The sequence below is a fragment of the Saccopteryx leptura genome, chromosome 2, assembly GCF_036850995.1.
Source record: "Saccopteryx leptura isolate mSacLep1 chromosome 2, mSacLep1_pri_phased_curated, whole genome shotgun sequence".
Classification (NCBI taxonomy): domain Eukaryota; kingdom Metazoa; phylum Chordata; class Mammalia; order Chiroptera; family Emballonuridae; genus Saccopteryx; species Saccopteryx leptura.
The window spans coordinates 378409636-378425306 of record NC_089504.1 but is presented as its reverse complement, the minus strand read 5'-3'; the positions used below and the strand labels follow the sequence as shown (position 1 = coordinate 378425306).

The following is a 15671-nucleotide window of genomic DNA, read 5'->3' as shown; positions in this document are numbered from 1 at the left end:
AGCCTCTCCAACATTTGTTATTACCCATCTTGTTGATAATAGCTAATCTAACAGGTGTGAGGTGGTATCTCATTGTAGTTTTGATTTGCATTTCTCTAATAACTAATGAAGCTGAGCATCTTTTCATATATCTGTTGGCCATTTGTATTTCTTCCTGGGAGAAGTGTCTGTTCATGTCCTCTTCCCATTTTTTTATTGGATTGTTTGTTTGTTTGTTGTTGAGTTTTATGAGTTCTTTGTAAATTTTGGATATTAGGCCCTTATCTGAGCTGTCGTTTGAAAATATCAGTTCCCATTTAGTTGGCTGTCTGTTTATTTTGATATCAGTTTCTCTTGCTGAGCAAAAACTTTTAATTCTGATGTAGTCCCATTCATTTATCTTTGCCTTCACTTCTCTTGCCATTGGAGTCAAGTTCATAAAATGTTCTTTAAAACCCAGATCCATGAGTTTAGTACCTATGTCTTCTATGTACTTTATTGTTTCAGATCTTATATTTAGGTCTTTGATCCATTTTGAATTAATTTTAGTACACGGGGACAGGCTGTAGTCGAGTTTCATTCTTTTGCATGTGGCTTTCCAGTTTTCCCAACACCATTTGTTGAAGAGGCTTTCTTTTCTCCATTTTGTGTTGTTGGCCCCTTTATCAAAGATTATTTGACCATATATATGTGGTTTTATTTCTGGGTTTTCTATTCTGTTCCATTGGTCTGAGTGTCTATTTTTCTGCCAATACCATGCAGTTTTGATTATTGTGGCCCTATAATATAGTTGAAAGTCAGGTATTGTAATGCCCCCAGCTTCATTCTTTTTCCTTAGGATTGCTTTGGCTATTCGGGGTTTTTTATAGTTCCATATAAATCTGATGATTTTTTGTTCCATTTCTTTAAAAAATGTCATAGGGGCCCTGGCCGGTTGGCTCAGTGGTAGAGCGTCGGCCTAGCGTGCAGAGGACCTGGGTTCGATTCCTGGCCAGGGCACACAGGAGAAGCGCCCATCTGCTTCTCCACCCCTCCGCCGCGCTTTCCTCTCTGTCTCTCTCTTCCCCTCCCGCAGCCAAGGCTCCATTGGAGCAAAGATGGCCCGGGCGCTGGGGATGGCTCTGTGGCCTCTGCCTCAGGCGCTAGAGTGGCTCTGGTCGCAACATGGCGACACCCAGGATGGGCAGAGCATCGCCCCCTGGTGGGCAGAGCGTCGCCCCAAGGTGGGCGTGCCGGGTGGATCCCGGTCGGGCGCATGCGGGAGTCTGTCTGACTGTCTCTCCCTGTTTCCAGCTTCAGAAAAATGAAAAAAAAAAAAATAATAATAATAAATAAAAAATGTCATAGGAATTTTGATGGGAATTGCATTAAATTTATATATTACTTTGGGTAATATGGCCATTTTAATTATATTTATTCTTCCTATCCAAGAACAAGGAATATTTTCCATCTCATTGTGTCTTTTTCTATTTCCCTTAGCAATGCCTTGTAGTTTTCTTTATATAGGTCCTTTACATTCTTTGTTATGTTTATTCCTAGGTATTTTATTTTTTTTGTTGCAAACGTGAAGGGGATTATTTTTTTGAGTTCGTTTTCTAATATTTCATTGTTGGCATATAGAAAGGCTATGGACTTCTGTATGTTAATTTTGTATCCTGCGACCTTACTGTATTGGTTTATTGTTTCTAGTAATCTTTTTGTGGAGTCCTTTGGGTTTTCGATGTATAGGATCATATCATCAGCAAAAAGTGATACCTTTACTTCTTCTTTTCCGATATGGATGCCTTTTATTTCTTTGTCTTGTCTGATTGCTCTGGCCAGCACTTCTAGCACCACGTTAAATAAGAGTGGAGAGAGTGGACACCCCTGTCGTGTTCCTGATTTAAGGTGGAAAGTCCTCAGTTTTACGCCATTTAATATGATGTTGGCAGATGGTTTATCATATATGGCCTTTATTATGTTGAGATATTTTCCTTCTATACCCATTTTGTTGAGAGTCTTAAACATAAAATTGTGTTGTATTTTATCGAAAGCCTTTTCTGCATCTATTGATAAGATCATGTGGTTTTTGTTCTTTGTTTTGTTGATATGGTGTATTACGTTAACTGTTTTACGTATGTTGAACCATCCTTGAGATTCTGGGATGAATCCCACTTGATCATGATGTATTATTTTTTTAATATGTTGTTGTATTCGATTTGCCAGTATTTTGTTTAGTATTTTAGCATCTGTATTCATTAGAGATATTGGTCTGTAGTTTTCTTTTTTTGTGCCATCCTTGCCAGGTTTTGGTATGAGGGTTATGTTGGCCTCATAAAATGTGTTTGGAAGTATTGCTTCTTCTTCAATTTTTTGGAAGACTTTGAGTAGAATAGGAACCAAGTCTTCTTTGAATGTTTGATAGAATTCACTAGTATAACCATCTGGACCTGGACTTTTATTTTTGGGGAGGTTTTTAATAGTTTTTTCTATTTCCTCCCTGCTGATTGGTCTGTTTAGGCTTTCTGCTTCTTCATGACTCAGTTTAGGAAGGTTGTATTGTTCTAGGAATTTATCCATTTCTTCTAGATTGTTGTATTTGGAGGCATATAGTTTTTCATAGTATTCTACAATAATTCTTTGTATATCTATGATGTCTGTGGTGATCTCTCCTCTTTCATTTTGGATTTTATTTATTTGAGTCCTGTGTCTTTTTTCCTTGGTGAGTCTTGCCAAGGGTTTGTCGATTTTGTTGATCTTTTCAAAGAACCAGCTCCTTGTTTTATTGATTTTTTCTATAGTTTTTCTGTTCTCTATTTTGTTTATTTCTGCTCTGATTTTTATTATCTCCTTTCTTCGGCTGGTTTTGGGTTGTCTTTGTTCTTCTTTTTCTAGTTCCTTAAGGTGTGAAGTTAAGTGGTTTACTTGGGCTCTCTCTTGTTTGTTCATATATGCCTGAAGTGATATGAACTTTCCTCTTATTACTGCTTTTCCTGCATCCCAGAGATTCTGATATGTCGTATTTTCATTTTCATTTGTCTGTATATATCTTTTGATCTCTGCGCTTATTTCTTCTTTGACCCATTCATTTTTTAGAAGTATGTTGTTTAGTTTCCACAATTTTGTGGGTTTTCCCCCCTCTTTTTTACAGTTGAATTCTAGTTTCAAGGCTTTATGATCAGAGAATATGCTTGGCACAATTTCAATTTTTTTAAATTTGCTGATATTGTCTTTGTGGCCCAACATATGGTCAATTCTTGAGAATGTTCCATGTACACTAGAGAAAAATGTATACTCTGTCGCTTTGGGATGAAGTGACCTGTAGATGTCTATCATATCCAGTTGTTCTAGTATTTCATTTAAGGCCACTATATCTTTATTGATTCTCTGTTTGGATGACTGATCTAGAGCTGTCAGCGGTGTATTGAGGTCTCCAAGTATGATTGTATTTTTGTCAGTTTTTGTTTTAAGGTCAATAAGTAGCTGTCTTATATATTTTGGTGCTCCTTGGTTTGGTGCATATATATTGATTGTTATGTCTTCTTGATTCAGTGTCCCCTTAATCATTATGAAATGACCATTTTTGTCTCTGAGTACTTTTTCTGTCTTGTAGTCAGCATTATTAGATATGAGTATTGCTACACCTGCTTTTTTTTGGGTGTTGTTTGCTTGGAGTATTGTTTTCCAGCCTTTCACTTTGAATTTGTTTTTATCCTTGTTGCTTAGATGAGTTTCTTGTAGGCAGCATATAGTTGGATTTTCTTTTTTAATCCATTCTGCTACTCTGTGTCCTTTTATTGGTAAGTTTAATCCATTTACATTTAGTGTAATTATTGACACTTGTGGGTTCCCTATTGCCATTTTATAAATTGCTTTCTGTTAGTTTTGTATCTTGTTTGATTCTTCTCTTTTGTTTTTCTATCATTTGTTTTTGTTTGTTTGTATTCCATACTTCTTTCCTCTGTTGCTACCTTTTTTAAGTCAAGTGTTTTTGTGGTGGTTTTTTCAAGGGTGGTTACCATTAAGTAATGAAAAGGGTACCTACCATATTCATTGTAGTACCTTTTCTTGTGAGTATTTCTGCGCTTCATCGTCCTTTGCTACTGTTAATCTTCATCCTTTCTCCCCTTTTTTTTTATTTTGTTGTCACAGTTTAAGTTTGGTTTTATTGTTTTCTTGGTGGAGCTGTTACTTGTGGTTATGTTTTCTTTTGTTCTTTGAATCTGGTTGGAAAACCCCCTTTACTATTTCCTGGAGTGGGGGCTTTCTGATGATAAATTCTCTCATCTTTTCTGTATTTGTGAATATTTTTATATCTCCTTCATACTTGAAGGATAGCTTTGATGGGTATAGTATTCTTGGCTGAAAGTTCCTCTCTTTCAGGGCTTTAAATATTGGGGTCCACTCTCTTCTAGCTTGTAGAGTTTCTGCTGAGAAATCTGATGATAATCTAATAGGCCTTCCTTTATATGTTGTATTCTTCTTTTCCCTGGCTGCCTTGAGAATTTTTTCTTTGTCATTGGTTTGTGTCATCTTCATTATGATGTGCCTTGGAGTGGGTTTGTTTTGGTTAAGAAAACTCGGTGTTCTGTTTGCTTCTTGAATTTGAGGCTTTAATTCTTTCCACAGGCTTGGGAAGTTCTCATCTATTATTTGTTTGAGTATATTCTCCATTCCATTTTCTTTCTCTTCTCCCTCTGATATACCTATTATTCTTATGTTATTCTTTCTGATGGAGTCAGACAATTCCTGTAGGGCTTTCTCGTTTTTTATTATTTTTGAGTCTCTTTCTTCTTCTCTCTGTTGTGCCTCAAGTTGCTTGTCTTCTATTTCACTGATCCTGTCTTCTATTTGGGCTGTTCTATTAGCTAAGCTTGTTACCTCGTTTTTCAGCTCTTGAATTGAGTTTTTCATTTCTGTTTGATTTGTTTTTATAGTTTCAATTTCCTTGGTAATATATTCTTTGTGATCGTTGAGTTGTTTTCTGATTTCCCTAAATTGCCTTTCTGTGTTTTCTTGTATATCTCTGAGTATTTTTAAGATTTCTATTTTAAATTCTCTGTCATTTGGCTCCAAGGCTTCCAATATGTTAAATCTTTTCTCCATAGATTTTTCCACATCTATTTGTGTTACCTCTCTGTCTTTTGTATCCATAATGTTCGATTTCCTTTTTCTTATAGGCATCTGAAGGTGGTCTTGATGATAGTGTTAATTAGAATTAATAAAAAAAAAAGGAAAAAAAAAAAAAAAAAAAGGAAAACACTTCACAAAAAAAAAGTAATAATTTATTATTTCCCCCTTTTTTCTTTCTTCTCTTCCCCTCCTCTCACCTCCTTAGGGAAATATCGTGATGACCTGTGAATTATATTATGCTAAATGGAACAAAAACTGCCTATAATGGAGGGCCTGATTTGGGGTGAAGAGTTCAAGGGGCAAAAAAGGGAGTAGGGACCTACTAAGTACAAAAAAAAAAGAAAAAAAAAGGGAGAAAATCTTAGACAAGCATAAAATGATTTGCTTGTAAGTGATGGTCGACTAAGAGATATAATGAGAGGGATGAGAGGGAAACAGAAAAAAGGAGAGAAAAAACAATAATTAAAGAAGAAAAAAATAAAAATAAAAATAATAAGTAAAAATCTGTTGTATTAAGTGGAGTGAAGACTAAATACAATGGAGACTTTGGGTTGGGAGGAATGCTAGTGAGTTAAAAAGCAATGTAAAAAGTGCCCAAAATGCCACAAAAACAAACAAATAAAGAAAAACTAAGAACAAAAGCAGAAGAAGAAAAAAAAGAACAACAACAACAAAAAAAACCCCACAAAAACTTGAGTCCCAAATTAAATAATTTGTTCGTGATTGAGGCTTAAATGGGAGGAAAAGTAAAAGGAGTAAAGAAGAAATGAATAGAAAGGAAAAAATAAGAGTAAGAGAGAAATGAAGGAAGAAAAAAAGGAAAGGAAAAAAAAACAAAAGGGGAGAGAGTGAGAGTTAAGAGTTTTGGAGTGTAACCCTAAAGGAGAGTTAGGATGAAGAAAAGAAATAAAATGTAACACTCATGGGTAGTGTAGTTCAAGAAAAGGGTAGCATAAGATGGGCAGAGAGTAAAAGGACCGAGGTGGAAGAAATAGAAATAATAATAAAGGCAATAAGATAGAAGAAAGAAACAACAACAACAAAGAATTAGTGGAACAAGTTATAAAGTCTGTGGATTTTTCTTGATTTTGAGAGGTTAACTTCTTCCTTTTTTCTTTTCTCTCCCTCTTCCTGGTTGGTGACTCTGTACCCCAGGTTCTGCCCCTGTGTCACTCTTAGGTAGGAATTTGCAGTTGATGGGATTCTATGGCAATGTCATATAATTGGCTTTAGTCTCGCTGGTAGTCAAGGCTTGTTGGCGTTTGCAGAGTCCAACAATGAGAGAGTTTGCTTTCCTGGAGTCTCTTTCCTAGTCTCCCCTTCCTGAATTAGCAGCCTGGTGATCCAGCTATGAGGCTGCCACTGCTTCTGTCTGGGGAGTAAGAGGCTCAAAGAGCTGGGAAATCCCCACTCTATCCTCACTCAGCGCAAGGCTCTGGGTAAGGCTTTGGCAGTCAGAGCCTCCAGCGTAGTCAGGTGGGGCTGGGAGTCAATTGTTGTCAAGGTGACTGTTCAGCGCCTATCATTCAGTTGGACCACTCAACCCAGGCTTTCCACACTTGGTAGCCTGTTTTGGCTGGGAAGAAGAAGCACTAGTCGCTGTTTGCTTTATGGATCTTAATATCTGCCAAGTCCCTCTTGTTAGGAATATCCCTGAATATGGAGGCTCTGTTAATCAGAAGTTGCCTCCACCCCTTTAGCGAAAGGCACTGAAAAATATCACGCCTCTTGTCTTGGATCGCTGAACTGGGAGAGATCTTATCAATTAGAGCCCCGTGGGTGCGTAGATTTCGTGGGTTAAGCTAATTTCAGTGATTGGATCCGCAGCTGTGCTCCAGAAAGAATTTCAGGCTGCCTGCGCGCCCCTCCCCCCAACGCTTGATTGTTAGCTTGAATGGCTGGGTGAGGTGCCCCGCCCACGGAGAGAATCTCTTGACTAGGAAAGACAGCCTTGGTGCCCCTCCCGGACCGCGGCTCGAGGCGCGCACGCGCGGTTTCTCAGCACGCCAGTGGACGGGGACCGCGGCACGGGGCGCGCGCGCGGTTTCTCAGCACGCCAGTGGACGGGGCCTCTCTGGATTGCGGCACTGGGCGCGCGGTTTCTCGTCATGCCAGTGGTCGGACCGCGGCACGGGGGGGGGGGGGGCGCACGGCTTCTCAGGGTATGCTGGGGCAGCCGCCAGTGCCCAGGCTGCCGTCCCCGAGTGTGGGCGGGCAGCTGCACGTGTGGGTTGACTCACCACAGGTGTACTCCCTCCTGGGCAACAGTCCCTCTGCTTTCAGTGTGTGTGTGGAAGTCCGGAATGCTCCGAGGATAAATTTTTCTGTTTCTAGTTGATAAATTTGTTGAGATTTTGGGGAGATCTGTCGGACGCGCTGCTCACGGCGCCATTTCCGTGACGTCACTCCCCACATCCACTCTTGATTACCTTGTAAGTACTGCTGTTAGACTGACACCATCTTGAACTTGTATATTACCTACCTGGAATGGAACATCACCTTGAGCTCACCTAGTCTTGGGTTGTCACCCTTACGGCAAAGTGCGACACCAGTGGTTTCCTGCCCTCCAAACCAGTGATGGAGAGAAATTATACTTCCTTCCTTGTTAGCACCCCCTTTTCATCACCATCCTCTGAGAAATGTAGTCTAGCACTTTCTATGTGCAAATGAGAGACCCGAGGCATTCTGCTTGGTTCTTTCCTGTGTCACAGTAATGGCAGTGCTTGGGGCAACATGCCTTGAGTAGAGAGGTGATCAACAAACATGAGAGAATGTAATTATGGGAGAGGGGGACATTGGAAACTTCCGCAGAACTCAGAGACAATTTACACACTCTACTTTTTTCTTTTGAAATTCAGGGATGAATTTAGTGTTCCATTCAGGGCATGGGAAGAGATCAGAGAGAACACATAGTGTTCCCCTCTACTGGTTCCTCTCTGAAGGGCTGCAGAATACACATAATGGGTGGGGTTCCTTTAATTACTAGTTTCTGCCATTATGTCTCATTGGTCAAACAGTGACTTTGAGGCTAGCTCTTAGTGTTTCCTATGAAAACAGCCTCACTTATTGACCCCATGATGCCTATGAGGGTTCTATATAGGCACACATACAATAGCCTTTGTGCAAAACCCACAGAACTCAGCCAAAGGTTAAATCAGTATCTTATTATTCCTGTTTGTTTGGGGTTTTTTTTTTCTCTTGCCTCAGCTATTGTAAGCTTTAGAAATAAATTAAAATGGTTTATCTCTGGTTCAAAGAGGATTTTCCCCTGCAGCTGATTTTACTATAATATATAGCTTAATATAAAACCTCGCATTCTGAATGTGGTTCGTCTCCAAAGTGGATTAGGGCTGTTGTGCTTTGGGCCTTTCCAAGGCATTAGTTACAGCACATTGCTTTGGCTTTACCAGTTGCTTTTCCTGTAATAAAAGAGACAGAAAGACCATCCATTTGAATAGAAGACTCAAATGCCATCTTTTAACTTCTACGGGGTGTGCTAGAGATGATAATTGAATGGCAAAAATCACTTTCATTGTAAGGAAGCAAGGAAGTATTCTCTTGTTGTTTTCTTACACAAATTGCAGATGCTGAAAGTCCAGACTTCTATTCATACTGGTCACAATGATAGTGATAACGATCATGGTCATACTTGTACTGATTGTTACCATTTGCCACCCCGCCCCCTTCTCCACAGGCCTTAAAATAAATAAACCTGAATTTTAAGCTATGAAGCCTTTATCCTCAGTCTTTATCCATCTCTTTTTTTTGAGTGTGTGAGTGGGGAGCTACTGAAATAACCGGTGGGCTTTATACTCGCAGCCTGTGTGGCACTGTGTAAAGTGGGTTGTTATAGTCTCTGTGGTGGGTGTACGCCGTGTCTGTGCAACCTGACGCGCATTATTACATTAGTGAGGAATACGTGATGCTACACACACGACTGTAAACATAACAATAATACAACCGTGGGCTTTTCCTAGCATTTAGTATGTAAAAGGGGCTATGCTAAGTGCTTTATGGATTATCTTGTTTATTTCTCTCTAGCTCATGAGATAGGCACTATGGTTACCAATCTGATTTTTCACATGGGTTAACTGAGCCACTGAGAGATTAAGTAATTTGTTAATCCATGCTGGATTCAGAATTTAAACCCAGACATTTTAATTCCAGAACCCTTGCGCTTAATTGCTAGTCATACTGTCTCCCTTGGGAAAATAAATGAATATTAAAAGCTTAATATAATTGGAAAGCGTGCTGCAAATGTCAAGGATATGCAAATAACGTTTGCCAGGCTTCGGGAATTGATATGTCCGGGATATGCATCGGCACATACCATACTTACATTGATCTCAAACAGGTCACGTGATGAATTCCGACAATTCATATGGCATTTTGTACAGGGCACATGCAGTAATTGTGTAGCATGAATCTATTATGAATGAGTTATCAAATCAGGACCAAGACGCTCCCATTAAAGATAGAGATCATTCCACATGATAAGAGAGACCATGCTAACTAACTACGGGAGAGCACAACCTCTGGCATCAGACTGTTCTGGTTAAATCCCAGTCAGGTGCTGATTACCTGAGTGTCTTTGGATGATTTTTCCAAGCCTCATTTTTTCTCATTTGAAAATGGGGACAACCAACTCATTAGATGGAGCTGGAGATGATTAGTTGAGATCATGACTGATGCATAGTAAGTGTGCCGCAAATGTTAGCTTGTTTTTATCATGATTATGTTTCGACATTGGTCTAATTTAAATAAAATTTTCTTCCTACCTTCAGCATGGGACCTGTGTACCAAAGTTGCTCTTTGTAACATTTCCCCTAAGAAAACAAACAAACTGTTCCTGAACCTGGGCCAACCACTTACCCATATAAAATTCTTAGTGCCAATAAAATGGAAAACAAATTCTTTTGACTATGTGTTGTTAGCCTGAGGTAGTACATGAGAGGACAGTGTTAGTCAAACAGTAACAGGAAGGATGAAATAGGTTAGCATTTAGAAGTATGTGATAAATCTGTAATCTAAAACTATTCTTTTTAAAAATTTATTTTCAATCACAGTGAACTTACAATATTATATTAGTTTCAGATGGGCAATTTAATGATATAACTGTTTTTGAAAAAGCATGTGATACTGTGTTTCCGGGCTCAGCTTTCTGTATAATTAATGGATTAACTTCTTCTTTGGAGCATAGCAAACAGGCTGACAAAGGGAGCCACAGAATAGGCACTTCTTGAGCCCAGTTTCTTACCTATAAAATGTAGGGTTGGCTTCCTCTAAGGTGTTTTCCCCACTTTGAAACTCAATTGGAATGAACGGACAGTTAGGCGGAATTAAATGATGGCTTCATGTCAGCCTTACAGTCAGGATTGGAAGATAGCTGTGAATAGGAAACCATAGAAGAGAATGGTTCTTTTCTGGAATGCATGGAGCACTCTAACTGAAGTGGGCCTGGGTTTCCCTGGGTGGGGGGAGTTAAGAATTTGCTTATCTGGAGATCTCTGATAGAGAGGAGAATGACATCCTTTTTCTCAAGAATGGTTAAGCTGAGACCTTCACCAATCAGACAAAGAGGTTTGATTAAACTCGTGTTTTCTTAAGGGTTGATATATAAGCAGCTGTTTCCAAATGCATTCTTGTTCCTGCCTTTAATTGCTCCCCAGAGGGTCAGAGTCCAAATACCCTTCCCTAAGAAACCTGAGTTTTTAGTTAATCAGGAATGCCCCTTCTGGGCAAAGAACATTCCAGCCCTAGGTGGCTTCTCCTGGGTCCTCCTATGTGACGGAGGCTGAATGGGACATGATAATCCAAGGGCAAGTATGATTGTAGTCAGACTTGTCTCTGAGGATGCTGCAGGGCTCAGACAAACGATGTTCTTTAGTCTTTGCCTCTCCCATAGGGCACGGTGGCTCAGGAGCAATCTCCAGAGGGTTTAAGGCTGGGGACTAATTGCACTGGGTGCATCTTCAAACCTCCTGGCCTGTCCTTCCACTCACCATTCCACCGCTCAGTATTCCTTCATTCGCAGATGTTTACTGGCTTTACACACTGTGGGGTGCAATGAGCTTGGTAAGAGAATGACAAAGATGAATTGCACATGAATTTTGCTTCAATGGCATTTGAGGGGAGGTAGAAATCGCACATAGTGATTATGATATAAGGTGAAAAATGAAGTGTTGAAAGGCAGTGTGGGCAAACTGCTCCAAGGCATTTCTTACACTAGTAAGGAGTGATTGCGATGAACGTGGAGGACGTACGTTCTCAAAGGAGGAAAGAAAAAAAGAAGTCATAAAAAGACAATTAGATCCGATGACATCGGATCATTTACAGCAAAATGGTGGGATCTTGATAACATGATATGAAGTGAAATAAGTAAATCAGAAAAAAACAGGAACTGCATTATTCCATACGTAGGTGGGACATAAAAGTGAAACTAAGAGACATTGATAAGAGTGTGGTGGTTAAGGGGGGAAAGGGAGAGGAAAAGGGGGAGGGGGAGGGGCACAAAGAAAACTAGATAGAAGGTGACAGAGAATAATCTGACTTTGGGTGATGGGTATGCAACATAATTGAACGACAAGATAACCTGGACTTGTTATCTTTGAATATATGTATCCTGATTTATTGATGTCGCTCCGTTAAAAAATAAAATTATATAATAAAAAAAAGACAATTAGAGAAGCAAGAATGGGTGGACTTATAACGGAAACTTGGAACCTCTGGAATACTAGGGGACTTGAGACCTGGAGGTGCCCTCCCAAGTCATCCGCTCTCAACCTTGATGCAAGAACATCCCCAACGGGTTCAGGGGTTCAGTCTCTGCTGACGAGGGACTCGTCATTTGTTTTTGGGTTAACAGTGTCTGGTCACTGAAGAAAGTGAGCATTTCTAAGAATGTTGTGAGAGAGAGAAGGAGGGAGGGAGAGAAGGAGATGGAGGCAGGGCAGTAACCTAGATCTGCAATGTCCAAGTGGGGCTCTGCCTCAAGCTCAGTGGGACCAATGGGTGCTGAGTGGTTGTCCTTTGAGTTAAGCTGGGGAGATTTTATTGTGGTGGGAATGGAGCCTAATGTCCTGGCTCCAAGGTCCAAGGATTCAAGAGCGAACTTGTATGGAATGAGGTCACGTGAGCCTGCCTTCAAGAGCAGTGACTTTGCTCTATCTAGCAAAATATAAGCCATTGCCTTACAACATCCTGAAAACAAGGTAGGGCTTCCTGAAAGCTCCATTAGGACTGGAAGACAGTGGAGAAGCTATTGTCTTTCAGTGTTGACTAAGCTACTATTACACCAGGGGGTGCACACATCAAGCCAAGCAAACCAACTTAGTGCAGCCTGAGCTGGCCATTTGTAAGGGGCCTGCTTAGTGGGTCGTGTGGACAATCCTGAATAAAAGGAGCTTCCTCCGGGCACCAGCACCGGCAGAGCCCACTGACTCCCTCAGATCTACTGCTGACTTCTTAACAGGTAAGGAGTTTTAGAGACACTGGGGTACAAATTAGAAATTAAGACTCTACTGTTTCAATTCAAAGTCTTCCCAGAAAATGATAGAACAGGTTTGTGACTGTGAAAATCATGTTTCACAGGAAGTGGACACAGAGTAATACAGTGGAGTGGAGGAAACACTGGTTTGGGATTCAGAATACCTGGGTTTGAGTCACACCTTGATGCCTAAAATTCTTAATCAATCTGGGCCTCAGTCTTCTCAGCTCTAAATTGAGAAACCTGACCCTTACCTCATGGGATTTTTATGAAGCTTAAATGAGAAAATGCAGAGCGTGGCTTGAGAAATCTTGGGTGAATCTGAAAACTTTTAGGAGAATGGAACATTTCTAATCTATGCCTGACGGAAACAGATTTTTCATTTGGCTCAAGCCCTCTTTATTCTGTATTAGCTTTGAACTAAAAGGGTAAGAGCACAGAAGTTGATTATTGACAGGTATACTTTGTCAAGTAGGAATGGTGTAGCAAAGTTGTGTATGAGTCAAGTGACACTTCAAATGCGTTAAGGAAATTTCCCACACAAAATAATTCTGTGTAAAGCAAAAAGGCCTTTCCCAAAGCAAACGACCCTTCTAGTCTATCTTTTGTGCAGATCTAAATGTTCATGTGCTGGGATTAGGTCTAGTGAGGTATTTGCTCTGTGTGGATTTATGGGGGAATTAGATGCATAAAGAATGTGTTCAGACCAAAGCAGAGTGAGTATTTGGACTCCTTGATGCCCTCTGTTTTTAAACTATTCTTTGAGATCAAAATGAGGCAGGATAGAATGAAGTTATGGAAAGAGCCCCACTAGTGGAGTGAGGAAGGAGGGAGCTGACATATTCTCCCCAGAGCCCCCGACCTCCCGGCAGGATCAAAGGTAAGCAGTTAATGTCAGGAAATCCCTACCGTGGTCATGGACGTCACAACAACAAGGCCCCCTCCCAACCAGAAGGCGGAGTCAGAATTTGGAGCCACGCCACAGAACTTGGAGACAAGCCCCCCGCCCCCACATACACACACTCGGAAACAGAAAATCTCAAAAACTAATTAACTTCGGGAGCAACTGAGATGCATACTTTTCGTCTCTTTCTCAGCGATGCTCGTGCTCTGACCTGTTTCTTTTTCTTTACCTGAATAAAACTTGCTTTTTTCTCACTCAGATTCACGCTTGAAATCTTTTCTGAGCGGGTTAAGGACCTGAAAGGACTTGAACCCAGTCTGGGCGGGGCCAGCCACCCCGATCCCCTCTGCCACCACCTACCTCCAGGATGCACAGAAGTGGTCCAGTAACAGAAATAGTACGTCCAAAATAATACTGGCTGGAAGTAATTAAGGGAGAATTTGATCAAAAGATGTCTCGTTTACAGAAAGCAGTTTGAGTTCCAGTCTATATGACCTTGGCTCACGATTTAGCTCGCCAGTGCCTCAGTTTCTCCTCTGTGAACGGAGGTGGGCACTGTTCTGAATATCTAATGCTTCAGGCCTATAGTTCTGTCACCTAAGGAAGGTCTTGCTCATCAAACTCTCCAACTCTCAGACAGGGTTAATGTCTTCCAAAAGTACCAGCTTACATCAAGGGAGTGGTTGAGGGGACGGGAAATGAAGTGCTTTCTTCTTCTAAAAATACAGAGAAACAGGGTCACTCAATGTTTAGTGACATTTCGTGTTTACTTGGATACTCTTAAGTTATTCAACAGGTGTCTTCCTCATAGAGTATGACTATCAAAGTTGATTAATAGAATAATAATGATCATACATGCAAAGGGACAATTTATTTTAATGACTCCTTTTTGTGAAACAAATGATTGGTATTATATGACCACTCCAACTCATACATTTAAAAAAAACTCTGTATTTTCATACGCAAGGGTTGCTTACAGCGAATTCCTTCAACTTTCTAGTTCATAGACTCAGAGTAGGAGACTTTAGGGCTCACTCAGCATAACTGATCTCCAAATCCCAATTTCAGAGTATTAAAATGCCATGCAGTCACTGGATTGAGGCGAATTGTGAGGGCAGTGGTCCAGCCTCAGCTCCTAGAAGAGGGGTGGGGTCAGGCACGTACTGGTGCTTGGGCATAAAGAAGTCTCAGGAGTGCAACCAGGGTGGAGGTGAAGGGGCTATTCTTTTTTTTTTTTTTTGTATTTTTCTGAAGCTGTAAACGGGGAGAGACAGTCAGACAGACTCCCGCATGCGCAAAGGGGCTATTCTTAAAAAAAATAGCAACCTCCGACAGTGTGACTTTCATCAACGCGGGAGCCCACCCCAAATGCAGAATTTTATAGGAGTGAATTATTTGCACTTACTCCCTCCAGATGCATTCCCGGCAGGAAGATAAACAGCTCGGAATGGCTGCCCAGAGTTGGATCACAGGGGCCACTATTAAAATTCCTCCGCTGAGCCCAGCCTTCTTCAGCCCCTTTCTGTGCATTAATAAAACAATTCCCATTTTTTGTTTGCAATGGTATGTAAAAACTAACATCCCCCTGGAGCTTGGCAAGCAGGTTGTTCTATCTCATGGGAACAAACTGGGCAGTTTGTACAGTTTCAGCATTATATGTCAGTTACCATTGTTCTGCTCAACCCTGGAAGCAGTCAGGCCTGTGCTGCTCAGAGCATCTCAGCCTCTTTGGTTCCGGTCAGCCTGCCTGTAAAAAGGCGCTAGTTTTCTGATTTAAGGAGGTGAGTTCTGCTCAGTAATAAAAGGCTCAAGTGGTGGATTTAGCACTCGAAAGAATCAGTTCGCAAAGCTCTGAAGCCAATCTCCTCCAGTGAGTTCAGCTTCCCACTCAAGAGTCTTGGTCTTTGCACACAAAGTCCTTTATCACCTGTGAAGCCTTGCCTTTTTGGTATGTGATTTTAGTAAATATCTGTTAAAAAATGGGGGAGGGGGCCTGTATCTCCATTTTCTAATTTCAAAACCAGAAGCAACAGTAAAGATAAAGTGGTGATTAGACCAGATCTTCAAAATCTCTGTTCCATCCTTCTGGAATTTTGTGATCACCGGGATGTGGATGTCTCCAGGGCACAGAAGTGCTTTTGTGGGACCCGTTTCCCAGCACCTACAATGTGGCCTGCTCAATAAATGCAT

General features: G+C 40.8%; 1 protein-coding gene across 1 annotated transcript in view; it reads left to right on the top strand.

Annotated features, from left to right (window-relative positions):
* Positions 1-12296: 12296 nt before the first annotated feature.
* The window catches only part of GRAMD1B (GRAM domain containing 1B), a 184114-nt gene continuing 180739 nt past the window's right edge, over positions 12297-15671 (top strand). Inside the window, exon 1 of the mRNA XM_066365293.1 lies at positions 12297-12562. The gene's annotated coding sequence lies outside the window, so the exon portion shown is untranslated. The remainder of the gene's footprint in view (positions 12563-15671) is intronic.